Genomic DNA, 27,841 nt, shown 5'->3' on the forward strand with positions numbered 1-27,841 from the left:
ATAAAAGTTTTCATTTTCTGATTATAAAATAATTCATGGAAAAAATAGAAACAGGGGCTGGGGATGTGGCTCAAGCGGTAGCACGCTAGCCTGGCATGCGTGCGGCCCGGGTTCGATCCTCAGCACCACATACAAACAAAGATGTTGTGTCCGCCAAAAACTAAAAAATAAATAAATAAATATTAAAAAAAAAAAAAAAAAGAAAAAATAGAAACATATAATGAAAAAAAGTTTAAAAAATTGCCCCAAATACAACCAGGCAGTTTCTTTTTATAAATATTTTTTTAGTTATAGATGGACACAATATCTTTATTTTTATGTGGTGCTGAGGATCAAACCCAGTGCCTCACATAGGCAAGTACTCTACCACTGAGCTACAACCCCAACCCCAGACAATTTATTATAGTTAACATTTTTCTGAATATTATTGGGTATTTCTCTAAACGTGTATTTGCATGTGTTGTTTATCAGTGTATTTTTTCATGCCAGTAAAAAAAGAAAAATCTCTTAAAGTGACTACATAGAATCTGTTGTATGGAGACATCATATTTTATTTGTCCAAGTGCATATTGTGGAACTTCTCTAGTTTTTGTTTAGATAAATTATGCTGTCACGAATAGCCTTGTACATAAATCTATATACGCTGGTCAAATTGATTCCTTAGACTTAACTGCTGAAGTGGCACTACTGTGTTAAAGAGTATGCAATGTTACATTTTTTTCTTAATCATTCCTTATTTTTTTTTTTGTATAGGATATAAAGAAAAGTTTATTGTACAAAATTAAGGCCTTTGTATTTCCTAGTTCACTAAGGTTAAAGAAAGAGTGGATGAATTTTTTTTAAGTCCTTTGCAAAAATTTCACTTTCACTTATCCCCCACCTTGAACCATTAAAATGACTTGACTAAATGTTATCAAAGCAAACACTGTGGATAACATCAAGTCCATTAAAAATGACTATCCCAAGTGTTATTTCTTGGCATAGTTGATCATAGCATGGGATAGGGTGATCTTAAACCACCCCTGGCATCTCCAGCCTGCTTGTCATTTTCAAAATTGACAAAAGCAGTGTCATACCTTCCAAGTATCAGACTGTATTTCCTTAAAACCAGGGAACAGATTAAACAGCATGGATAACATCATCTTCTTCTCTTCTGGTAAATTATTAAGGAATAAAATATAGTTTTGAGGGTAATCAGGAATCTGAGGATTTGGTGTTGAATTTCCTTGGGTGTTAGCTGAATTTGGAATTTCCCGACCAGGCTTTTTGTTTGCAGTTGTTGCAGTCTGTTCCAGTTTTGGCTTTTTTCTTTTCTTTGTCAGCAAAAAGTGCCTCATATTTTAAATATCGTATCAGAATCTGTTTTTGCATACTGGATTCACATTGGTTTACCATAAAATGGAAATCCTTGTAACTGTCTCAAAGCATTTGTAGATGAGCTCAGTTCCTTAAACAGAGCCCTGCCCTCTCATATAGAGATCTCTTCAGTTCTTCTTAATTTTGTCATTCATATGGTTGATATAAATTTATGATTTGGCTTAATATCGAAGTTTGGGTTAGATTCTTCAAGTAGCTTTAGTGCCTCATCTGCTCCTGTTCAAACAGTGAAGAGGTGGGCCAGCCCAGTAGCCCCAGCAACTGTGAAGTACAAGTCACTCCAGTCCACATAAGGCCTTCACTCCTTAGATATTATTTATTTATTTATTTAAGTTATACATTGACACAGTATCTTTATTTTGTTTATTTTTATGTGGTGCTGAGGATTGAACCCAGGGTCTCACACGTATGAGGCAAGCACTCTACCGCTGAGCCACAGTCCCAGCCCACTCCTTAGATATTTTTATAGTTGAAAAGATTTATCATCAGTAAAGGATTTTTAATTTTTTTTTTTTTTTTTTAAGTAAAGGACTTTTGTGTGTGTGTGGTGCTTGAACCTAGGGCCTTGTGCATGCAGGGCAAGCACTCTATCAACTAGCTATAGAAGCCCCAGAAAGAACTTTTTAATAAAGGAAAAGTTACATTCTTATAGTGACTGTTCTTACCATCTGACAAATTGTGTTTTTTCAAAGTACTTATTCCTATGTCTCATTAGATCCATCAAGAGAATTTAAGGCCAGCTTATGGCATATGCCTGTAATCTCAATGACTCAAGCCAATTTAGTGACTCCACAATTTAGTGACACCATGTCTCAAAATAGAAAATAAAAAGGGTTGGGGATATGGGTAAGTGGTAGAGTGTCCCTGGGTTCAATTCCAGTACTCCCCTGCATCCTCTCCCCTCTGCAAAAAAAAAAAAAAAAAAAAAAAAAAAAAATTTGGGATAAAGAAAGACATATACCGAAGGATTATAAGTCTGAGCATCCTATGTTTGTTGTCAGCTCATGGGTTCTAAGTAATAATTATTAACTGCTAAGAAGGTGACAGTAAGTATGATTGGAATTCAGAGTGTACAGGGTAGAGCTTGATCTGAATCTGGAAATATAGTATTCAGATAAGAGGTAGGAGGATCTTCTTGGCTTTCAGAGGGTATGAATAAATGAGAAAGAGATATAGAAATATGAATGAGCTGACCAACAAGTTAGAGTCAGCTAATTGTGAAGAGGAGAATTTATGTATGATGTAGTGGAAAGGCATGTATGGGAGTGAAGTTAGATCCCAGATGATTGCTTTTATTTTTATTTTATTTTTTTAATATTTTCTTTTTTTTTGTACTGAGGATTGAACCCAGGAGGGGCTTTACCGCTGAGTCACATCCCCAGCCCTTTTGATTTTTTTTTTTTTTTTAACTTTGAGACAGTGTCTCACTAAGTTGCTTAGGGCCTTGTTAAGTTGCTGAGGCTGGCCTCAATCTTTTGATTGTCCTGCTTCAGCCTCCTGAGCTTCTGTGATTACAGGTGTGCCTGACTGCTTTTATTTTTACAACATCTTAAGTTGTGCAGTATGGAACTATAAGATAAAGCAGATGTGTAGATGTGGCCTCATTTTAAGCAAACTAGATATATTAAAGTAACTTTTTACAAGAAATGTAGGAAAAGGGTCATTTATTTATGTATTTATTTATTTATTTATTTTCATACAGTTATTTATTTATTTATTTATTTTTACGTGGTGCTGAGGATCAAACCCAGTGCCTCACACATGCTAGGTGAGTGCTCTACTGCTGAGCCACAACCCCAGCCCCTGAAGGGTCATTTATTTATGTGTAAATTATTCAAATAACAAACTTTCCAATAATACGTATTTATTTTACCATGTAATTCAGTAGACATGTTGCAACTTTGTGGATCTTAGTGTCTTCTATAAAATCAAAGAGTTTAGGCAAGGTAGTCTCTGAAGTCCTTTTCTGACACTGAGATTATTACATAACTGTTGAAGAATAATATCTTGATTTTATGAAATAAGTTGGCCTGTGATCAGATTGGTACCCACTTCTAGCTCTGTAGGTAAAATATAACCCCATATCTGTGGAAACAAAATCCTCAACTGAATGATTCTGTAATGGCCTTGCAGATTTAGTTTGATTCACCTTTGGAAATTCAGTTCTCATCTTTTATTTCTGAATGACAGTTATTCAGTTGAAAGAATGTTATGGCTAAGAGCCACAAGAGGATGCTGTGAGGTCAAGAGGGATTATTACATCATAGTCAGTTTTAACATTATCCTCATGTAAATTATCCCTCAAAATTTTCTCAGGTTGGCTTCCTGTTTTATGTTCAGTTCAGTCCCATGATATCTTTAATGTATGTCCAGACTATGTAAATAATTATTATAAGTTCAGACAAAAGATAATTTGGATGTAAATCTTTAGAAGAAATGACAGTGTATTCAAAAGTAAAATGTGTTAAGGATTTCTTTTTACTATCTGTTTTGAATTATTCATATCACTTTTTACCTCCCTTAATATGAATAATTGAGAACTGACTAGTACTTTCTTAAAATCAAGGACTTTTCTCTGTAAAGTACATAATCAAAGCTAGTTAATGGCATGCTTTGTGTATTTCTCTCCTAATGTAACATTCTTTTCAATAAATTTTACTACTTTTGACCAAAATAGTACATTTTAAAGAGAACTGAGGTAAGGTGTCACAAGGTAACCAACTAGCTCTTCTGACAGGCTGTCTCAGGATGCCATTAACTTGGTGAGATCTTTAAAATTCAGGCTTCATTCTTCAGTTTTGTTGGTAACTTCAGTTGCTTCAGTGTCACTAGAATTGATTAGTGTCAGGTAAAATAGCTAATTCACAGGAGCTGACAGAATGCCATTTTATTAATGTATTTAAAAAAATTTTTTTAGTTGTAGTTGACACAATACCTTTATTTTATTTATTTATTTTTATGTGGTGCTGAGGATCGAACCCAGTGCCTCGCACGTGCTAGGCGAGCGCTGTACTGCTGAGCCACAACCCCAGCCCTTATTAATATGTTTTGAGAGGTAGTCTTTTCCTTGGCATAGAAAATATGTCATTACTGTCCATTCCCTTTCTAGAGTCAAGGTACTACTTTAAAAGGAAGAATATCTAATATTTACTGAGCAAGTTACCATGTGTCAGGCATTATTCTAAGCATTTTACCTGTATTGAACTCATTTAATCTTTAGAATAACCTTAAAGAGGAAGATAATCTCATCTGTATTTTATAGATGAGGAGTCTGTGACACAGAAAGGTTCTTAAGTAATGTTCCTGAGATTTTACAGCTAGGAAACATACTGTACCATACAAATGAACAGATCACTTGGTGGGACTGGGGATGTAGTTCAGTGGTTGAGTGCGTGCCTACCATGCACAGAGATCCTGGGTTTAGTCCCCAGCATGGTGGGGCAGAGTGGGGCTTGGGTGGGGGAGAGTTTATTGGTAAGCATGGAATCTTATCTAAGAGAAATAAAAACCTTGATGCCATTTCATCTGGATCGTGTTAGAATCACTCATTTTTTTTCAAGCATTTACTATTTGCAAGACACTTCCTAGACACCTGGCTTACCTTGGTTAATATAACATAGCAAGTGCACTCCAGGGACTCTCAGTCTAGTGGGAAAGAAAAATAATTACAGCAGCAAGAAATCTACACACGGAGATTGAGAAGGAAGTATTTAATTCTATTTGGAGAGATCAGAGTTTACAAAGATGAGGGAGAGGCATTCTGGGTAGAGAAAACATACTCAAAAGATGTCAGCAAAAAATAGTTCATTCTGTTTGTAGGAATAGAAAAAGAAAATATAGCAATTAAAGTAATACTGCAGTGTGCTAATGTCAGGGACTTGACTGCTTGTGGTTGTGGGATGAAGAGAAATATGGGTTTGGGATGTATTTCTGAGGTAAAATTGGTAAGATGTGATGACTGCATTGTGGGATGGGAAGTAGAAGAGTGTATAGGGAGCAGGGTGGGGAATTGAGGCTGACTCCTAGGTTTCTAGTTTGAATACTTGAATGAATGATAGAATCATTGGAAAAATAATCAGATTGTGGGAGGAAGTAGGGCTATCATTTTGGACTTGTTGAGTTTCATATGTTTATGGGATAGCCGTGTTGAAATGTTTAGTAGTAGAAAGTTGGTTTATGGTACAGAAGAGGTACAGAAGAGATAAGCAGGCATAGAAATCAATAAAATGATAATTGAAGAGTGGCTAGAAGGCAGGATCAAAAGAAAAGGACCATTATTTCTTTTCAGTAAATCCTTGCTTAACCTTTTGGATTTTGTTTTGCCTGCTTTTGACTTGGTAGAAATCTTTTCTTTTTAATTCACAGAACTGTACACCAGAAAGTATAATTTTACTGTATGTAAAATTGTAAATAAACAAGGATATAGCTCAGTTGGTAGAGTGCTTGCCTCACATGCACAAGGCCCTAGGTTCAATTCCCAGCACCGCCCCCCCCCAAAAAAAAATAAAAAATGCATCTAGAGTTTTTATCCCAGAATTTTGTGGATGATCTACTCTTTGCACTCTTTAACAATATATGGGTAGGTCTTTTTGTAATGCAAAAACCTCATTTTATTTTATTTATTTAATTTTATCTTTTTGGTGGGGATTGAATCCAGGGTTGCTTAACCACTGAACCACATTCCCAGTTCTTTTCATTTTTTATTTTGAGACAGAATGTCACTAAGTTGCTTATTAGGACCTTACTAATTTCCTGGGGCTGGCCTTCCAACTTGTGATCCTCCTGCTTCAGCCTCCCCAGTCTCTTGGATTATAAGTGCACATCACAATGCCTGGCAAAAACCTCATTTTAACAAAATTATCTAGGCTTTTCCAACAGTACTGTGACCATGTTTGCAAATAAGTAAGTGTTGAGTTTTATTTTGTCAGTTTTTCTTTTACTTAATCATCAGTACTTAAGCAAGCAAGAAAGGACCTGAAGAGTCCTCAGACTGAAAGGCACAGTACTAATTCTACTCTTTTTCCAAACAAATTGTGAATGACTTTACCATGCAAATCTGAGTTTTGTTTTAATTTTTTTTTTTTTTTTTTGGAAATTTCCTCTTGAATAAGATATTTTAACATTAGCTGCCGCAGTCTGGCTGGGCACAAAATCATGAGCCACTCACAGCCTTGTAGATTAAAACAGCAATTCTTTATTCCCGAACTCACACCGGCACCCTACAAACACGTTCTGGGCAAAATCCACACTCTCCACCGGGCTCTGAATCCCAAAACACTCTCTGAATCCCCAGGGAACTCAAGGAGCAGGCACGTCTGAGGCAGTAGGATACGCCCTATTCCCAGCAGGGTACACCTTAAACCTGGAACGGCCCTAAATCCCAATCTGCCCTAAACCCTGATCCACCCTAAACCCGGATCTGCCCTGGTCCTTGAGCAAGGTCACTTTTCATGCAAACTCACTGCAAATGACCTGGGTCCACCATGGAGAGTCCTTCCTCTAAGCAACATGGAGTAGGCTGACAAAGAAATTGCAATGCGTCATTCCTACTTGGCAATGGCTCTCAGCATCTCCCCACTTCTGATTAATTAAACAACAAGCAATGTGGCTTAAGGACGGTGCCTGGTAGGTTGTCCAATTCACCATATGGTTCTTACCCGTCATGGGAAAAACTGACCTCTAGGCATCAGCCTCCTGTCTTAGGTTGATACCACTGCAATTGAATCATACCCGTCACTGACTACCGGTCCAGCATACAGCCATACTTGTGGAATGGCCTATGCACCAGTTTGGGGGGGGGGGTGAGGTTCTTCCCTCACCTCTGTTGGCCCCCAAATTTGGCCTTGGTGCCAGTGGGGGGGTGAGGTTCTTTGCCTCACCTCTCTTGGCCCCCAAATTTTAGACCATCACTAGCAGAAGGGAGGAGGATACAGAAATGCCACGACACCAAGCCAATTAACAGCTCCTTTGGAAAAATTGGATCACTGGTGACACCATCAGCAAAGATATGCCAGCACTACCACAATTCGCTGCACCAAACGATAGTTCACAATGCATACAAGTGATACATAGTCCAGGCAAGTTCTGCAAGCAGTTCAAAGCGGAGGAGTCTATCAATATGTCCATTTCCTCCCAAAGTAAATCGACTTCTTGATTGAGCATTACTTGTTGAGTTATATTCATTGATGCATCAGTTTATACAGTTTACAGTTTATACAGCTATCATAGAAGCTGTAGTTTGGTTTTATCTTAGTCTTCACCGGCACTGGGATGGAGATAAGAATTCTGGCAATGATGCTAAAGAGACATTATCCTAAACAGAATTATTAAAAATAATGAAAAGGAAAGGTGAAAGTAAACAAACAGATCTGTTAACCTCCTTTAAAAACAATCCTTAACAGCTGTTTACCTAATTTAAACCATTTAAATCACGTGAATAAAAAAAAAAAATAATTCGGATCCATTTTTTCATGAGCGCTCCTCATATAAGAAATATGGACATACGCACACACAGACATACAACACAAAACACAAGAGTGCACACAAACGTACAACACATAAGACAATAATAAAGGCCTTGTAGCTTTACCTAGGTGAAATCTCCATTGCAATGTTTAAAAACTCCACAGTCAAAAAATAAAACTGATCAGAAAAACATTAACCTAGGTTTGTATGAGCTCAAAAAATAAAATAGAACTTTATGATGTGGGAAAAGGCAATAATAAAATAGATATTGAAAAAAGCATCCTGGTTAATCACTGTCACAGATGTAAGAATAGCCAAGCTGGAGCTCTGGATATCAGCTGTTATGGATTTGAGTCAAATCATCTTCTTTTTGGTCTGTAGAAATTGTTTTGGTTAGTCTCTCTGGAATCCAAATCGGCTGCTGTTCTCCCTGTGGAAACACACAAACAGAACCCCAACTACAGACAATCACTGGGTCAGGACCTTTCCATTGTCCTGTTAGAATATCCTTCCAAAGTACCTTAGGCTTATGTACATTTTTTGGATACATATGCCTTTCCGCAGCACTAAGTCCTGATGAATCCAAATTTGAAAAGTTTAGAGTAAAAACGGTTATTTTAAGTTTATCTTTGGGGGATATATACCCCTTTCCAATTCCCTCTTTTTTGCTTTAATAAGTATATGTCTGTATCTAAAAGTTGTCTTAGCTTTTTGCGTTTTCTATCTGAAATACCTTACTTGACATTTTCAACCATTTTTTATCTTATTTCTATCTTCTAGTCCCCCCCCCCAAGGTTTGTACATTCACCCTTAGTTGCTTTTTTTTCCTCTTAGTTTTCTTTTGTTTCCTATTTTGTGGGTTTAAAATTATTGTCTTCCTACATCTTTTTTATCTTCCTACATCTTTTCTATCTTTTTTTCTTTTTAACTTTCTATACTTCTGTCTTTAAAGTTTTTCACTTCAAATTTTTAATCTTCTTTATCTAAGTATCTTTTATCCTGTTATCTTCCCATTTTCATGGGTTTTCTTTCCTCCATCATGAAGGCATCTTAACCACCTTCAATATAACCTTTTAAAGCCTTCCAATTATCATCTATACTGTACTTTTAAATGTACTTTTTCACCACCTGCAGCTTCACTCTTTTAAACGAGGCTTAGATTCTGTTTAAATCGCTTAATGTTAGTTTACATGGCTGCCCTTCAACTAAAGGCTTTTTTTTTTTTTTTTTACTCCATTAAGAAGCTTTGTCTCAATCTGCCATGTACAAATACCTTTTTTTTCTTTCTTTCTTTCTCAAGCTTTTAAAGTAAGTCTAGTTTCCTCAAAATCTTTTTAAATGGCATTTTACAACTTTTTACTTTACCACACAGAGATTATCTCATCTAGAAACATATCTTTTTCTTTTAACCTTCCATATTAAAATATATTTTCACATCTTCAATCTTTTAATATCTCTTTTCTAGCCGTTAACCCTTTTTATAAATTCACATTCTGAAACAACTCTTATAAAATTTCTGATTTAGACAAATTACTCCACTTTAATAAGATGAAATACTTTCATGTTTTTTATGATACTATAATATTATAATTGAAACCCAACTGAAACTTCTTATACTCTTTGTATATAAATTACACATGATAGAATCTTAACTTAGTAACCTTGTTTTAGCAAAGACACAGACACAAAGCAATATTAAACTTTTTTCCATTTACCAATTTATGAAAACACACATAATGTTTAAATATATTACCTTATGGAACTTAATAAGTAAAGAGTACTTGATTTTATATTTAGTGGTTGATATTTTAACACTTTAGCTTTGTAAATTAATCAGATGTCTGTAAAAACCAAGATCTTGGACAAATGTAGTAAACAGAACTAGCCATCTCTTTCTTGTTGAAGAAAAATCCTTCTACAGGATACCATGATGGTCCCGTTGATAGACTTAATAACTCGTCTTTAAAAAGCCATGGGCTACATTTTTGTATTGTATCAACATATGTCCTAACTGTTCTTGGTCTTACTGGGGTGCCTCCTTTCTCTAACAATTTCTCTTCCTCAGAGGCGAACAACTTCAAACCTTGAGTCAACCACTTTCCCCAATTTGCCTGAGAAAGTTCTAGGAACAGGCAACTTGAAATAAAAACAAAATAAATCAAAACAAGAACACATTGTTTTTTGAAATGCTCACCTATTCTTTCTCTCTTCCTCAAGAGCGAGAAATTTCACTTACCTCCAAGTTTCAGGCGTTCCCCGTACGGGCCACCAAATGCCGCAGTCTGGCTGGGCACAAAATCACGAGCCACTCACAGCCTTGTAGATTAAAACAGCAATTCTTTATTCCCGAACTCACACTGGCACCCTACAAACACGTTCTGGGCAAAATCCACACTCTCCACCGGGCTCTGAATCCCAAAATACTCTCTGAATACTCAATGGGAACTCGAGGAGCGGGCGGAGGCAGCAGGATACGCCCTATTCCCAGCAGGGTACACCTTGAGCAAGGTCACCTTTCATGCAAAGTCACTGCAAATGACCTGGGTCCACCATGGAGAGTTCTTCCTCTAAGAACATGGAGTAGGCTGACAAAGAAATTGCAGTGCGTCATTCCTACTTGGCAATGACTCTCAGCAATTAGCTATGGCAGGAACTGAAATAAAGATCATAGTTTCATTCCAGAGTAAAGAATAAAAGTATTATCTTTTGCCAACTACAGTATAAAGACATTGTGAATTAGCTAAATGAACATCAATTTTTTTTTGGCGGACACAACATCTTTGTTTGTATGTGGTGCTGAGGATCGAACCAGGGCCGCACGCATGCCAGGCGAGCGCGCTACCACTTGAGCCACAGCCCCAATGAACATCAATTTTAAAAGTCAAAGTTTATAGACGTAAATTATCTATAGAAGTGATTGCGTTAATTACAAGTAATATGAAAGTCTCAAGAATGTTTGACATCAGTTTTGAAGCTGAATTTGAAAGTTATTTGCATCACATGATCTGATTGGATAAAATATTCTGGTTGCAATGTCAATAACCAATAGTGTGCACTTTGGTTACATGTCTGCAACCAATAATGACCTATTAATGGTTCTCTTTTATGTCATAATAGTTTGCATTTAACATAGCAACCCAACCAAACATTGCTTCAGTTTGTTCTTGACAGTGTAATTGGCAAGCTGTGTGTTAAATTGAGTGTCTTTGGATTTGACTTTTGGACTAGTTTCAAGTAGTCATTGGTCCATTGCCACGTTATACTAATCTCTAATCCAAGAAACACATTCTTATGTATCTTGGAAAGAGTGGATAGTGTTGTTTGAGGCTTACCTCTTTTGTGTGATTGAGATTTTTTCTTTGGTGTAAAATTTTCACTTGAAAATTTTTTACTTAAAAATGTTATCCACTTACCTGTGTAGTTCAGTCTGATAAACTGGACATTGAACTCTGGTAAGTAGAATTTGTTAGCATCTAGAAGACTTTCATAATTTTTCAGTTACAGTCAGTCTTAAAGGGCCTACCCATATACCTGCAGGTAAGGACTTATTTATATCATGGGTAGGACCCTTACCAAATAACCCTTATTTGACTTTTCATCCTATTAATGTCACTTCCTCTCCTTTTCTATTGATATCCTATTGGATGCCTAGAACTGTTTGCTGTGAGCCCAATGTCTTCAGCTGAGCCCTTACAATAATTTGTGGCATAGTTATAGTAAGGGCTAGAAGACAAACCTTCTTTTTAAAAGATATTTCTGGTCTACGATCCTGATTGGCTAGTTTTATGTGTAGGTTTTTAAGGTTGGCCTTGATTCTGAGTGCTTCCTGTTAATGCCTAAAATCATAGGGCTTGTGCTTTAGTGATCACTGGGAGCTTAGTTTTCTCAAGAGATTTAATATTGGATGCATCTGGTTTATGTGAGTGAGGAAAGAATATGGTGGGAAGTCTTATGAGTTCATAAATTTTATTTTTTCACTTATAAATTTAAAGGAACGTCTGCTGAAAATATACAAATTGGATGTATGTTTCCTGATTCTGTTTTTTTTTTTTTGAGGTGCGAGTAACTGTAGCTTGAACTCAGGGCAATCAACCACTGAGCCACATCCCAGCCCTGTTTTGTATTTATTTAGAGACAGGGTCTCACTGAGTTACTTAGCGCCTCACCATTGCTGAACTCACCATCCTCCTGCCTCAACCTCCTGAGCCCGTGGAATTATAGGCGTGCACCATTGCACACAGCTCTATGTTTTTTATTTGTTTGTTTATTTTTGGAGTGGGGAATCAGGTACTGGGATTGAACCAGTGGGAGCTTAACTACTGAGTCACATCCCCAGTCCTTTTTTATATTTTTATTTAGAGACAGGATTTTGCTGAGATGCATAGCGCCTCACTAAGTTGCGGAGGCTGGCTTTGAACCTGTGATCCTCCTGCTTTAGCTTCCTGAGCTGCTGGGATTCCAGCTTGTGCCACTGCCTGGCTCTGATTCTGTAATATGCATTTTTTCACATTTCAGTGTAAGGACAAAATATTTTTAAATTTTGCATGATACAGTTGAAGGTGTAATAAATATAATAGTTACAGGAAAGTAAAATGGGAACTTTGTGTATATTTATTTTGATTTTAGGAGATCATGGGAACCCACCCACACCCACACTCTTAGAGTTGCCTGTTGTTTATATGGTCCTTTGCAAATACTTTCTGTAAAATTAAGATGATAATTTCCAAAGTGGATACTATGAATTAATTTAAAAGTTGTTTACTGGGTATCTACTACATTATAGACGTTGTACCACTTGTTTAATTTAAAAATGTAAAATCATTCTAAGAGCTGCTTCCTGTGTGTTTTATTAACACATTTATCAGGTCTGGTATCATGCACTATCCTTTTTAATTTGGGGGTAAACAGTTGACTTAATGGGAATCTTGTCAATGACAAAGACAAGGAACTAAATTTACTTTTATGTGTGCTGATAACATTCTCTGAAAGCGGACAGATTATATGTGGAGGAATTTAGCCACTGCTTGTTTGCAATGTTGTGGATTAAACCCAGTGTCTCAAGCCTTCTACCACTGGCTGAGCTACAGCCCCAGCCTGCAATACACCTTATTAAATCCACATTCTGATCTAAGACAGAACTGGACTTTTTGTGGAGTTTCATAGAATTTACAATATAAATTGTTTGCCTATTCTGTGAATAGAAATTTATTTTCTGTCAATATCTTTTTTTACAAGCACCACAAGGAAATATCAACACTTAAATCTTGTAAGCAACCAGCAGGCAAGTACCATATATTATGTTTGCTATATTTTTGGTTGGAGTTTGTCAATAAAAGATTTGGTTGTTTTTTGTTTATTTAAGTCTAAATCTCACTGTTTCTTGTACTTTGCATGTTTGTACCCATTCTTTTTTTTTTTTTTTTTTTTTTTAATTCTCTCTGTCTATCCTGAATGGATAGTGAACTAAGAGGTAGATGCTCAGTGGGGAATCACATTAGAAGCATATATTGATAACTTTGGAGGGCAATTAGAAGTATCTATCAAAATAAAGTGTGCAGGCTCTTGGGCCTCCTTGTACTTTTTTGTTCAGGTATCTCGCTCATGTCTTGCATGGGTGAGGGAACAGTTTCCCATTGGAGGACTGGGTTGACTCTGAAATAAAAGCTATGAAAGTAGAACCAAGATACAGCCACAGAAGACCAGAAATATGTTTTACAGAACAGGGGCAGTGCCAGGTTAAGCCAATCAGAGGGGGGTGTGGGTATTGGTGCACTTGCCTTATTTATATCGGTATATATCAAGGGTAGATATAAAGTTTCAGTGTGGGAGGAGTCTTCTCTAGGTGCTTGCTTTTTCTCGGAAAATAGGATATAGGTGGGGGGGGTAAACAGGCTGTTTGGCTCTTAGTAGGTCATGCCCATCTCAAGTGCTGTGCTAGTGCTTAAGATAAAACTAGGCAGGACACCATGTGAAACAGGCCTTCTCAAACCAGCAGGTTTACTGCTGGGAGTTCCTGATACCAGGCTTTCCTGTCTAATGCTTCAACAACCACTTGCATTTCATGCACAGGTACACTTGTTTGCCACATAGTTTGTGAGAAAAATCTGAAACCACCAGGTGTGGTGGCACAGGCCTGAAATCCCGGCAGCTCTGGAGGCTAAGGCAGGAGGATCAGGAAGCCAGTCTCAGCAAAAAAGCCAGGAGCTAAGTAACTCAGTGAGACTCTGTCTCTAAATAAAATACAAAATATAGCTAGGGATATGACCCAGTTGTTGAGTGCCCCAGAGCAGAGTTCAATCCCCAATAACTACCCCTCCACCCTACCCCCCCAGACCCCCCCCAAAAAAAAAAAAATCTGGAAACCACACAGCATGGTGCAGTAGAATTCTTTACAACCTTTAGAAAGAATAAGTATATGTATGGCCTACAGGGAATTTGCTGGTACATGCGTTTTTTGTTTGTTTATTTATTTTAATTTTTTATTTTTTTGAGAATACAAAACAAACAGTGGTTGTTTTAGGCTTTGGAGGGACTCAGGAGTCTAGGAGGAAACTTATTTTTCAATTAAAGCTTCCTGTAATTTTTGAATTATGTTGTGTGTGTGCTGGTTTTAGTTTTTTAAAAGAACATACGAAGAGAGATAAAATAACAGTCTTTCCAAAGCATTAGAGCTTTAGCACTGGTTATGACTTTAGACATTCTTACACAGTTGTGCCTTTAATTTACAGATGAGAAAATTTAGATTTAGGGATGGGACTGTGGCTCAGCAGTAGAATACTTGCCTTGCATGTGTGAGGCCCTGGGTTGTATTCTCAGCACCACGTATAAATAAATAAAGATCTATCAACAACTAAGGGAAAAATATTTTTAAAAAGATAGATTAGATTTAGCTAAGTATCTTCGAAGATTGCACTAGAATTCAGGTCCCAAGGATAGCAGTAGCTTATGAATGTATTGACTTGTTTTGTTCTTATTCTAAGTTTATTTAACTGATGGCCATTTCTCATGGTGAAGAATTGATTTTGGAAGACCCAATAAAAAGTTGACCTTTGTAAGACAATTCTTAGAGTAACAACCTCTGGCAGTAATGATAAAATGTTAACTCTTCCCACATTTTAGAACATTGAAGTACTCAATACCTTAAAAGTGAATTTATGTATGAAACTTTGAAGTATTTATTTGAATGAATTTGTATCTAGCGTCTGGAGATTCCCTGTTTGATTTAAATATCTAGCTGACTATTCTGTATTTTTAAAATTGATTTTTATTGTGTTTTTTTTTTTCCACCAGTGTCTAGGGGTGAATAGATGGCTAAGATAGTCTTGTGGTATCTAAATGGCTTGCTATTTAAAGGCAAAATTATCTGTAAGAGATGGTGGAAAGGGGCTGGAGTTGTGGCTCAGTGTTAGAGCACTCGCCTAGCACATGTGAGGCACTGGATTCAATCCTTAGCACAACACAAAAATAAATAAAATAAAGGTATTATGTCCAACTATAGCTAAAAAAATAAAAGAGATGGTGGGAAATTGCTTAAAGAAGGAAATTTTATGTATTGAGGAGAAGCTCTCAGTTATTGAATATATGAAAGTTCTTTTAACTCTTCAAGACCAGAAACATTTTTGCATTCAAACCATCCAAAGAAGTTGGTCATGAGGCCAGGCTTGGGAGGCTAAGACAAAAGGATCCCAAGTTCAAAGCCGCCTTAGCAAAACCAAGTTGCTAAGCAACTCAGTGAGACCCTGTCCCTAAAGAAAATACAAAAAACGGCTGTGGATGTGGCTCAGTGGGTGAGTGCCCCTGAGTTCAGTCCCTGGTACCCCCAAAGATAAATAAATAAATTGGTTATGGTAAGATTGACAGTTAAGTATGGAACTATTGGGGATATAGCTCAGGACCTAACATGCACAAGGTCTTGGGTTCAATCCCCAGCACCATTAAAAAAAAAAAAAGTAAACCTCATGTTTTGGGCTGGGGTTGTGGCTCAGTGGTAGAGCACTCGCCTAGCAAGTGCGAGGCTCTGGGTTCGATCCTCAGCACCACATAAAAATAAATAAATAAAATAAGTATGGAACTGGGCATTCAGACTACATTCAGTGAGTATTTTTTGATTAATCGAGTTTAGGGCTCAAGCAGTAGAAACCCATTTATTAATGTTAAGATCAATTGTTAGATTTGAAATTAAAAATCTACTTGTGACTCTTCTACTAGCATAGGTGGAGAAAACATACTTTTCCAAAATTTAATTGATACATAGTCATATCTCAAAATACTCTAAATATTTGATAATAATTTGACTAGGCTGACATAAAAAAATCTGCTTTGAAGCAAAGAATTTTCAGGAAGTAAAGAAACCTTTCACATATTGAACATCAGAGTCAAATTAATTTTTCTGTGCCGTTTTAATTAGTAAAGGTTTGGTTGAGTTGAGAAGGAGAAAAGGTTGTAGGAGCCAAGAACAAATAGATTTGCAAATTTATCTTTGTAACTCTGTATTCTTAAGAAGGAATCCAGTTTGTATAGCCACTTTAATTAATTTTTTTAAACATTTATCTTTTAGTTGTAGGTGGACACAATATCTTTATTTTTATGTGGTGCTGAGTATCGAACCCAGTGCTTCATGCATGCTAGACAAGCACTCTACTTCTGAGCCACAATCCCAGCCCCACTTTAATTAATTTTGTCATGGATGTAGACTGAGCAGTGGAACTGGGTGGCTTAATATGAACAGATAACTTAATTTGGTCACATTAGATAAAACTGGAAAGCTAGGTTGGGAGTATTAATGTTGCATGTATTTTTTGGTTCCTAGTATCTTTTCTGGTAATGCAGAAAATTTGGTTGGTTCCTTGATTCTACATAGTGCCTCACCAATATCTTTCTTGAGTTATTACAGTTTATCTGTCATTGAGCCTGACATCCTTAATTATAGCCTGATTGTATCTCACTAATGTATTATTTTTCATTTTACTCACTTTGAAATACTTGATTCCTTGGGGCTGGGGTTGTGGCTCAGTGGCAGAGCACTAGCCTTGCGCATGTGAGGCACTGAGTTCAGTCCTCAGCACCACATAAAAACAAACAAAATAAAGATTTTTTTTTTTTTTTAAAGAAAGAAATTCTTGAGCCCAACATCTCCTTTTTATAGCAAAACTGTGGGGAATGATAGTCTGACTTCTGGTCTTTGCTCTTCTGCATGTAATAAATACATCATTGGGCAAGCCACTATTCTGGTTTGGGGTTCAGTTTCCTGATCTCTAAAACAAAATATAGTTCTAGATTTGTTTTATTAATTCCTTTATTCATCAAACATTTATGAAGCACCTTCTGTGTGCCAGACATAATACAAGATGCTCTGGGTACAGTCCTTGTCCTTGAAGAGTAATCCAATTGAAAGAACTTCTTTCATTTTATTCAAAATACACATTTTTTGGTGGTGGTGCGTGGGGATCAAGCCTAAGGCCTTGTACTTGCCTGCTCTCTACTATTAAACCACATCCTCAGTTCATTTTTTTTTTACTTTATTCAAATCAGCTTTGTCTTTTACTTCTGGATAATCATGGGGTATTAACAGTTTTCTTGATTTTTTACTATAACCCTATAAAATATTTATTTAAAATGGTATTGTTTATATTTTCATCTCTAAAAATACTCATGTCTTGCTGGGCACAATGGAGAATGCCTATAATCCCGGGGGGGTTAAGAAACTGAGGCAGGAGGATTGTGAGTTCAAAGCAGCCTCAACTTCTTCATGAGGCACTAAGCAATTCAGCAACACCCTGTCTCTAAATGAAATATAAAAAAGGGCTGGGGATGTAGTTCAGTGGTTTAGTGCTCCTGGGTTCAATTCCCAGTGCAACAACAACAACAAAAAACACCTCACCAGAAAAAAAAAACCTCATGTCTCTACACTTTTTTATTTGTAAGCCAGTTTCCATTCTGGAAAATAACCCCAGCTCTCTGGTTCCATTATGATCAGGTTTTTTGTTTAATTAAAAGAAAACAAACTATCTGTATCCTACAGAATAAGACTTAGTGAGCAAAAAATAGTGATTTTTCTTTCTTTTTTTTTTTTTTGCAGTGCTGAGAACTGAATAGAATAAGATTTAGTAGTCAGAAAAACTAGTGATTTTTTTTTTCTTTTTTAAAGTTCAGGGTTTGAACCCAGGGTCTTGTACATGCTAGGCAGGTTCTCTATCACTGGGCTATACTCCCAGCCCTAAACTAGTGATTTTTTAAGGCAAATAAAAAGTAAAGGCAGAGTCTAGAGATGTGGTTTTACAGTTTTCAAAAAGAAAGGCCTGAATAATATTATCAGAGAATTTTCAGATATTAGAGTATGACTTTGTTTAAAAACTTTATACTCAAAGGAAAAAGAAATTTTGATAGAGATTCTGTTGAGTGCTAAAAAGTCAAGACCAGGGAGCTGCTTCTGACTTGATATATGGGCATTATCTTAACAGAGCCCCACTGTACAGGCTCTAGTTCTTAAGTCAGCAGGAATAGAAGTCATTATTTTAAGTGCACCCAGAAGATTATCAGGCTAGACTGTAGATGGTGTAGTGAGTAAATTCATATGAAATAAATTCATAGAGGAGCAGGGTAGTTCTACTCATTTTGATTATGGTCAAAGATGTGACTTTTGAACTGAAGCCTGAATAACAAGCGGCAGCAATGAGAAGATCTAGAAGAGTCTTCCAGGCTGAAGGAAAGAGTGTGTAAAGTCCCTGAGATGGAAACAAGCTTTGCTTGTTTAGAAAGAAGGCCAGTAGTGTGTTTGGTCAGGTGAGTAGTAAGAGGCAGGGGTAGGTGATGAATTTGGTATCATGGGACAGCTCTTTTATGAGGACCCTATAGAGTTAAAGACATTGAATTTTATTCTAAATGTGGTTAAATGGAGGAGGTACATAGTTTGATTAACATTTTAAAAGCTTCCTATGCCTGCTATGTGGAGAACAGATTGGTGCAAAAGAAGCTGGGAGATCAGTTAGGAACCATTAAAATCTGGTCAGGTGAGAGAAAATGGTGGCTTGAACAGAAATGGGTAATTGAGAAGCAGCACAGCTTACAAGTCTTGCTGATTGATAGAATATGAAAAGATAGGGTTCTTGGCTTGAGCGTCTTGGTTGAAGATAGTGCCAGTTAGAATTTTAGTCATTTTAGACACCTCAAATGAATATAATTAAGAAATTGTGGAAATTGTGCTTTTTAATTCTATAGGCTTATGGCAAAAAAGTGATAGAAATCTCTAGGGAGGAAAGACATTGGCTTCTTAGAAACTCAGACTAGAAAATTACTCCAGCATGTTAGAGTACTTTTTAATTAATTAATCTTTTGTAGTAGAGATTGAACCCAGGGGCACTCTACCACTGAGCTACCTCCCCAGGCCTTCTTAATTTTTTTTTTTTTTTTAGACAGGGTCATGCTAAGTTGCAGGGCTGGTCTAGAACTTGGGATCCTTCTGTCTTAGCCTTCTGAGTTGCTGGGATTATAGGTGTGCTCCACTGTGCTTGTTTAGATGTTTTATTTTTTAAATTAAAGATGATGAGGTGCTAATGCATTAAAAGCCATTGTAAAAGAATTAGGGCGTAGCTGGGCATGGTGGTACTCACCTGTAATCCCAGCAACTCAGGAGGCTGAGGAGGAGAATCCCAAGTTTGAAGCCAGCCTCAGCAACTGAGCAAAACCCTATCTCAAAAATAAAAGAAAGGGCTGGGGGTGCAAGTCAGTGGAAGAGTGTCCCTGAGTTCAATTTCCCAGTACTGCAGGATGGGGTTGGAGGAGAGGATATAGGGTTTGTTTCTAAGTTCAGTCTTGGAAGTAGGCAAAAACCCATCAATGATTTTCTGAGGTCTCCATTAATAAGGGTGTTTAGTATTCATTAGAACTAAAAAGCATTTGTAGAGTTGTCACTTGAAAATTAAAACCAGAATTGAAAGCTATATTATATTAATGTGTCTTCTCATATTTTTCCAATTTCTGCATGTTGAATAAAAGACTATACTTGATCTAAGAATCAGCAAATCATAGAATTAAAAAGTACTGGATTAGTAGTTAAAAGATTTGCATTCTAATCCAAGTCCCTTAATACGAATGTGACCATGACAAATAGAAATCTTTGTTTCCTTATTTGTAAAATACTTGCCCTGCATGGCTCACAGAACTGTTGAAAATCCCAAATAAGATCATGAATGTGAGAGTACTCTGAAGACCATGAAGCTTTGAAAACAGTACTACTTTTGAGGGGTGTGTTACACAGCTGCAGCATTTAATGCAAAAGGTCTTTGGAAGGCCTTAGAGGAGACCAGAAGGTTGGGGGTGGGAGTGCACAGGTTGTAAGTCTTCTGTGAATTTTGAGGTTGTGATTTCCATTAGACTGTAGTACTCAACTGTATAGACGTATTCTAAATGGCTTTATAATTCTTAGTCAAAGGGATTTGTGAAACAGATGACCCTGAATAAATTTAAATGCTATAAAAATAAAGTGTACAAGTTTGATTTTACTTCCTTATTTGATAGTCAGAAATTTATTTCTAAACATAATGCTAAAATGAAAAGCAGCAAAAAAGGGGGGGTAGTGTTTTTTACTTTTTAACTTTTTTGCCGCTTTATTTTACCTTCGGGCTGTGGAGTGGGATGTTATTTGGTTTATTTGGGAATATCTTTTCCTTTAAGTGAAAAGTATAAATATGCCAGAGGCATGCTGGCAGTTTAAAGCAGTTGGTCATTGAGAGAAGGGAAGAGGAAAAAAAAATATTTTGGAACAGGACATGTAAAAGGAAGAGAGAGGACAAAACATTTGAAAGAAAAGACTTAAATTATTTCAAGAAAGCAAAGGACAAAAAAGTCTCAAGTGTTCTTTCTTAAATCTGTCTTTGAGTTTACAGATACTAAAATTTGAGATGATTAGAGGAGGAGGAATTGGTCCTTACAGATAATTAAATAAAATTGAGGAAAGGGAGGACAAATTACTTTAGGAAGTTAGAATGGTGGAGAGGAAAGAGAAGGTGCTCTGTGGTAACAGTTTCCTTATAAGGATTTACAGTCTCTCCAAAGATCTGTTGGATTGCTTCTGAGCATTATTTTTATTTAAGAAGTGCTTTCTTACTAAAGTGTATGTTTATTCCCTTTGCCTAAGTAACCTCAGTGCTATATAATTCCCATCAACTATAGGAAAAATATTTTACCAACATAGGATTTTCACTAATAAGATAATTTGGACAATTCATTGCCTTTTTAAATTTTTGATTTAGACTACAGTATTGACTGTTCTCACTGGGCACAGTGGCACATGCCTGTAATTCCAGTGACTTGGAAGACTGAGGCAGGAGGATGGCAAGTTTGAGGGCAGCCTCAGCAATTTATTGAGGTCCTAAGTTATTTAGTAAGACCCTGTCTCAAAAAAGTCGGGGGGGGGGGGCGCTGGGGTGTAGCTCAGTGGTATAATAGTACTGGCTTCGATCCCCAGTACCAAAAAAAAAGTATTCAATAAAATAAAATATTACTCCGGCTGGGCATTGTGGCACACACCTATAGTCCCAGTTGCTGGAGAGTCTGAGGAAGGAAGATCTCTTTTTGCGGGGGGCAGTGGGAGGTACTGAGGATTTAACCCTAGGGGCACTTTACCACTGAGATATATAGTTCAAATATAAATATGTAGATATTTGTTTGTTTATTTTGATACTGGGGATTGAACTCAGGACACTTGACCACTGAGCCACATCTTCAGCCCTATTTTGTATTTTATTTATAGAGACTCACTAAGTTGTTCAGTGTTTCGCTATATATTTTATTTTGGACAGGGCCTCGCTAAATTACTTAGGGCCCCTCTAAGATGCAGAGACACACCTTGAACTTAAGATCCTCCTGCCCCATTGTGCTTACCCAGGAGGATCTCTTGAGTTCTTGAGGCCAACCTGCACAATAGCAAAACCCATCTCAAAAAAAAAAAAAAAACAGTTCTGATGTTCTGAGTTTTGTTTGTTTTTGACGTACATTTTTTTTTTCCTGGTATTAGGAATTGAGCTCAAGGATGCTCTTTTATTCAGTCACATCCCTAGCCCTTTTATTTTTTATTTTGAGATGGTCTTAGTAAATTCTCTGGGCTGGCCATGAACTGGGATCCTCCTGCCTCAGCTTGGGATTCAGGCATGCATCACCATTCCCTGCTTTTGTTGTTGTTTTTAAAGCTTTTCTACTTTACCATTCCCTGAATTCATTGATTTGAAATGTTTTATTAAGTCCAGTGTGGTGGTACATGCCTATAATCCCAGTGGCTTGGAAGGCTGAGGCAGGAGGATTACAAGTTCAGAGCCAGCCTCAGAATTTAGCAAGGCCATGGGTAACTTAAAGAGACCCTGTCTCAAAATAAAAAATAAAAAGGGCTGGGGATGTGGCTTAGTAGTTAGGCATCCCTGGGCTTAATCCCTGGTACCAGAAGAAAAAAAAGAAGACTTCTAAAAAGATAATACAAACATAATTATATATTTCCCCTAACAAATGTGTAACACCTATTTTAATAACAACAATATTGTTGAGGGCAAAAAGAGACAAGAACACTCATATATTCCTGGTGTGGTGTAAACTGGCATAACTGTTACGAGAACCACTTGACAATATATAACATTAAGACTGAGTGCATGCTTCCTTTATACTTCTTGCTATTTTTTTAAGCTTGTAAAAAATTAGCACATTTTATTTTTATAGTCAGAAAAAATATTTGAAGAATCATGCAAACAAAATATAACTTCAAGAAGAAATTTCTTTATATTTTATTCTGACTCCTACAGAAACAATAAAAACTTATTATGTATGCAGATGAAATATCCCAAGAGGGCAACTATGGTTTGAAAAAAAATATTTTTGACTTAAGAACTAAAAAAATTTATAGCAGAGTTCAGAGTAGAAGGGAAAACAAAACTCCATGGTGTTAGTGTTTTAATAAGAATATGATATTGTTCTAAATAAAGATTTAAGATAGGAACATTTTTTTTCTGCTGCATAAAATGTGGCGATGATATGACAAAGAGCAGGCAACAAACTTCATTCAGTGATTACAGTGGCATAAAGAAGGATCATTCAGTAAGCAAAACTGCCTACTGGGTAACATGACGGGTATGTCTGAGTATACAGATAGCACTCATACCCTTGATGGAATATTTCGTCCATGTTAAAATCAGAGTAAGCCTAGATCCAAAGGAACTTTCTAACCAAAATACTTATGACCTGAGCCATATTTTAAGAACAGATCTGAGAAGAAATACACAGGCATCTAAAATTCTAGTTATATTTATTACTCTGATTTCCATTTTAAGCTCCTACTGGTTGTTTAAAAAAAATACTCAGCATATAAATTCCCTTCAAATTCTTAAAGATAGTTCATATATTCATGAGACAGGTGGCTGCCCAAACTAGTTGTTAAGAAAGGAAGTCCTCCTCAAACACTTGCGCAGGCAGAGTGTGTTATTAGAGAAGAGTAACAGTTTTCATTTGTAACACTTCAGGATTCCAAGTACTGGAAACTCTGAATGGGATCCAGGTTTAAAGGAGTAAAGACATGCAGTATAAAAGTAAAAAATATACTCAACCTCACAATAATGAATAAAATACATGGATTAAAGACACCTATGAAAAAAATTGTTAAATCACTGGTCACTGAAACATATAATCCTTTGAAGGATATGTTCCTATCTTAAATTTTTATTTAGAAGAATATGTTCTTCTTGGAACATTAACACCATGGAGTTTTGTTTTCTATTCTGGAAACTGTCATAAAATTTGAACAAAATTTATATGTAATAATTCTAACACAATAACAATGTAAGGCCTATCTTTTAAAATGCTTCCTTTGGCTTAGAATGCTCTAAGAAACTGCTAAATAGCTGTGTCTGAATCATGTTAAGGAGACACAAAAATCACATGAACTGGATTCTACAGATCACTAAATAGTTTCACAGTTAGTGGGTTAAAATATTATAGGAGTTAAAAAGTAGTAAATGAGGGGCTGGAGATATAGCTCATTTGGTAGAGTGCTTGCCTCATATATACAAAGCCCTGGGTTCAACCCCAAACCCCCCTCCCCCCCAAAAAAAATTAGTAAATTAAAACTTAGGAAAAGGGGAAAGAAAACTGAAGTTTATAAAAAACAGCTATTGGGGGGGGCTGGGGTTGTGGCTCAACAGTAGAGTGCTCGCCTTGCACATGCGAGGCCCTAGGTTCGATCCTCAGCACCCAATAAATAAATAAATAAATAAATAAATCGGCAACTACATTAAAAAATAAAGAAGTGAAAACGTTCAAATATTCATCTAAGAAGTTGTAGAAGTGCTGAAATATTGATTCTGTGAAGTTAAATGGGGAAACCTAGCATACCCACATAGATTTTAGAAAACAAGAATAAATGAAAACAAAATGACTGCTATAAAATGTCTACATATATATACATATACACATGTATATATACTCACATAATTCATTATGTAAAAATTAAACACATGAAGCAATACATTTTTATACACAGATTCACATACACTGCTCTGGAAGGATACATAAAATTCATTGCAATAAGATTTCTCTGTGGAGTAAGGGTGGGAAACAGTGAATAAAGAGGACTTGAGTTCATAGAATTTGTCATAATTGCTCTTTGGCTTTTTAAATAAAGCATTCCTTCTTCTTTTTTTCTGGTATCAGGGATTTAACCCAGGGGCACTTAACTACTGAGCCACATCCTCAGCCCCTTTTTATATTTTATTCGAGACAGGGTCTTGCTGAGTTGCTTAGGGCCTCACTAAGTTGCTGAGGCTGTGTTTGAATTTGTGATCCTCCTGCTTCAGCACCCACCTCCCTCCACCCACCCTCCCGCCCAAGTTGCTGGGATTACAGGCATGCATCACTGTACCTGGCTTTTAATTTCTTTTAAATGTGATTTTTTTCCTTTTTTTTTTTTTTTTTGGTGTCTTCTTTCAGAACCTAACAATATATGGTTATGTAGAACTATAATGCATTTTTACTTTATAGAGTTGGTTATTTTCTCTCTAGGAGCAATGTCTTATTGCTATATAACATTCTACAATGTGAATATACTGTAACTTATCCATTCTGTTAATGGACATGTGAATTATTTCTAATTAGCTGTTATGAAAGAGGCTGTTATGAACATTCTTGCTAACATGTGCTAGTAGTTTCGTATTATTGTACAGAAGTTTCTCTAGGCCATTTGGGAATGGAATTGTTGGATCTTTAGTGTTATTATATTATATTATAACATAATATAATATTAAATTGTTTTGTACTCAGCAGGAAAAATGATAAATATTTGAGGTGATGGATGTGTCAATTACTGTGATATAATAATCATTACACACTAAATGTGTATTGAAATATCAGTGTTCCACAAATACGTGTAATTATTGTGTGTTAATTAAAAATTGAAAAAAATAATAAACTGTTTTCCAAAGGAGAAGCACCAGTTTGTCCTGTCAGCACAATCAGAGTGGCCTTATTTCTCCTAGTCCTTGTGTCTGTGTATGTGTGTGGGGGGGGGCTGGAGATCAAACCCAAAGCCTCACAAATGCCTGACAAATGCCGAAACCACTCAACTACAGTCTCAGACTCTTTTAACATTGGCCAGTTCGTTGAACCTGAAAATGTTAACTCTGGCAAGTTAACTAGAAACCAAAACTTTAAATTTAAATAAAAGAGAGGAAAGAACTAAAGTTATTGATTTCTGCTTTAAGAATCTAGATATTCAGAGCATTTTTACTTTACAGAGTTGGTTATTTTCTCTGTAGGAGCAATGTCTTATAAGATCTTAAAGGCAGAAGGTCAGGCATCTTGCCTGTCTCTTTCACCACTGTCCCCCAAAATACCTTGCATTGTTGGTGCTCAGCAAATATTTGTTGAATGAGTTCCACCTGATTCCTGCTACATTTTTTTGTTTGTTTTTGGTACCAGGGATTGAACTCAGGGGTGCTTTCCCACTGAGCCACATCCCTGCTCGACCTTTTTGTCTTTTTATCTAGAGACAGGGTCTTCCTAAATTTCTCAGGGTCTAAGTTGCTGAAGCTGGCTTTGAACTCATAATCTTCCTGGCTTTGGAGGCTAATCTGCTGTGAATACAGGAGTGCTCACCACTACACCTGGCGATTCTTGCTACTTTTAACTGAACTACTTGACACATTTGTAGGCTTTGTTTTATGGTATCTGATCAAGACTGCCCTGTTTTGGCACCAGTATAGTTTTGGGTGATGGCTTATTCCATTACTGGTTTACCAAAATCTATTATATTCTATAAGAAACTTAATTGTACCAACATACTGGTTAAAGTTGGTGTTTCAGGAGATATTATTTTTTTTAAGAACAACTTACAAATGATTAATGCAGTACTTTGTTTTCCCATAAAAGGGAAGACAGTGTCAGAATTTTCTGCCTAGGTTAAGCTCGTAGAAGCCTTGCAACCACTTTTATTTGTTTCTGTTTTGAGTCACCTACTAGGATATGGCAGATTATTAGAGTAGTGGTGTTGTTTAACCAAGATATCTCACTAGTCTTCAGAAGGAACTTTTCTTTCCCTTGTATAATCAGTATACAAGGTCTTTTTTGGGGTGGGGGGTTACTGGAGATTGAACTCAGGGGCACTCAACCACCGAGCCGAATCCCCCGCCCTATTGTGTATTTTATTTAGAGACAGGGTCTCTCTGCTCACTGGTTGCTTAGCACCTTGCTGTTGCTGATGCTGGCTTTGAACCTAGGATCCTCCTGCCTCAGCCTCCCAAGCTGCTGGGATTAATGGCGTGCACCACTGTACCCAGCACAAGGTCTTAACATAGCCCAATCTTCAGTGAAATCCTGCCCACTCCCCATCTTAGTGTGGCAACTACTTGTTAAAACCATAGGTAGTACATGGCTTTGTTTAAATATGTCTTGTTTTGGAGTAATTTAACCATATAGCAATTTTAAAAATATATTTTTTAGTTGTTGGTAGAACTTTATTAATTTATTTATTTATATGCAATGCTGAGAATCAAACCCAGTGCCTCACATGTGCCAGGCAAGTGCGCTATGGCTAAGCTGCAGCCTCAGCCCCATATAGCACTTTTTTTTAAAGGGAATTTTACATAAAAACTCAATAGTAATTCTTTCAGCATTTTGTTAGGGAACTGGCAAAAATGACCACTCCTCTCTTGTGAATATTGACATAGGGTAAGTCATTTGTTTTATTTTTGCTGCTCTCATAGGCCAGTTCATTGGAAGAGCTAACTCAGATGTTTCTTTCATTTTTATACATAATCTTTTTTAAAATATTTTATTTTTTAGTTGTAGTTGGAAACAATACCTTTATTTTATTTATTTATTTTTATGTGGTTCTGAGGATCGAATCCAGGGTCTTACACGTTCTAGACAAGTGCTCTACCGCTGAGCCACAACCCCAACCCCATAATCTTTTTGATAGATGACTAAAAAATAGAGCATTCAGAACTAGTGATGAGATATAAGAATGATAATTTTGTTTAGTAAATCCTTTTTACCAGTCATTTCTTTGTAGATAAATCACTTGATTTTTGTGAGCTTTTCCCTTTAAAGGATAGCCCAAGTAAAGACTTATGATTCAGAATCCGGTTAACTCTGATTAATTATCTTTGTTTCCAACAAGATTTCTTGTTAGACAAATTAGAGTTTTTCTACTGACTTTTGACTGAGTGAATTTTAAAAATGTAGTTTAATTTCAAACATAGTTGTGGGGGAAAAGCAGAATGAGATACATAGAAATATTTACCATAGCTAAAAAATGCATATCTTGAGTGTAATCTGCTGTTTCATTTCAGTGCAAATGGTAGGTATAGTTGAAGTCATAAGGTAGGCATGTATGATTTTTTTTAATAATAATGAAGCTTTACAGCATTAAACATTTTTTTATCACTGACTTCAAAAAAGTTTTATTATAAATATCCCTACCTGGAATAAACCAGAATTACTTATTCAGATCTTTTCTGGTGGCTACTAT

The 27,841-nt window shown here is 36.4% G+C and overlaps 1 protein-coding gene and 1 pseudogene across 1 annotated transcript in view; one reads left to right on the forward strand and one right to left on the reverse strand.

Moving 5' to 3' along the window:
* Spop (speckle type BTB/POZ protein) overlaps positions 1-27,841 on the forward strand; it is an 80,522-nt gene that overhangs the window by 18,951 nt on the left and 33,730 nt on the right. The gene's annotated exons all lie outside the window — the stretch shown is intronic.
* LOC114083404 (U2 small nuclear ribonucleoprotein B'' pseudogene) lies at positions 969-1,472 on the reverse strand (annotated as a pseudogene).

The sequence above is a fragment of the Marmota flaviventris genome, chromosome 17, assembly GCF_047511675.1.
Source record: "Marmota flaviventris isolate mMarFla1 chromosome 17, mMarFla1.hap1, whole genome shotgun sequence".
NCBI classification, from domain to species: domain Eukaryota; kingdom Metazoa; phylum Chordata; class Mammalia; order Rodentia; family Sciuridae; genus Marmota; species Marmota flaviventris.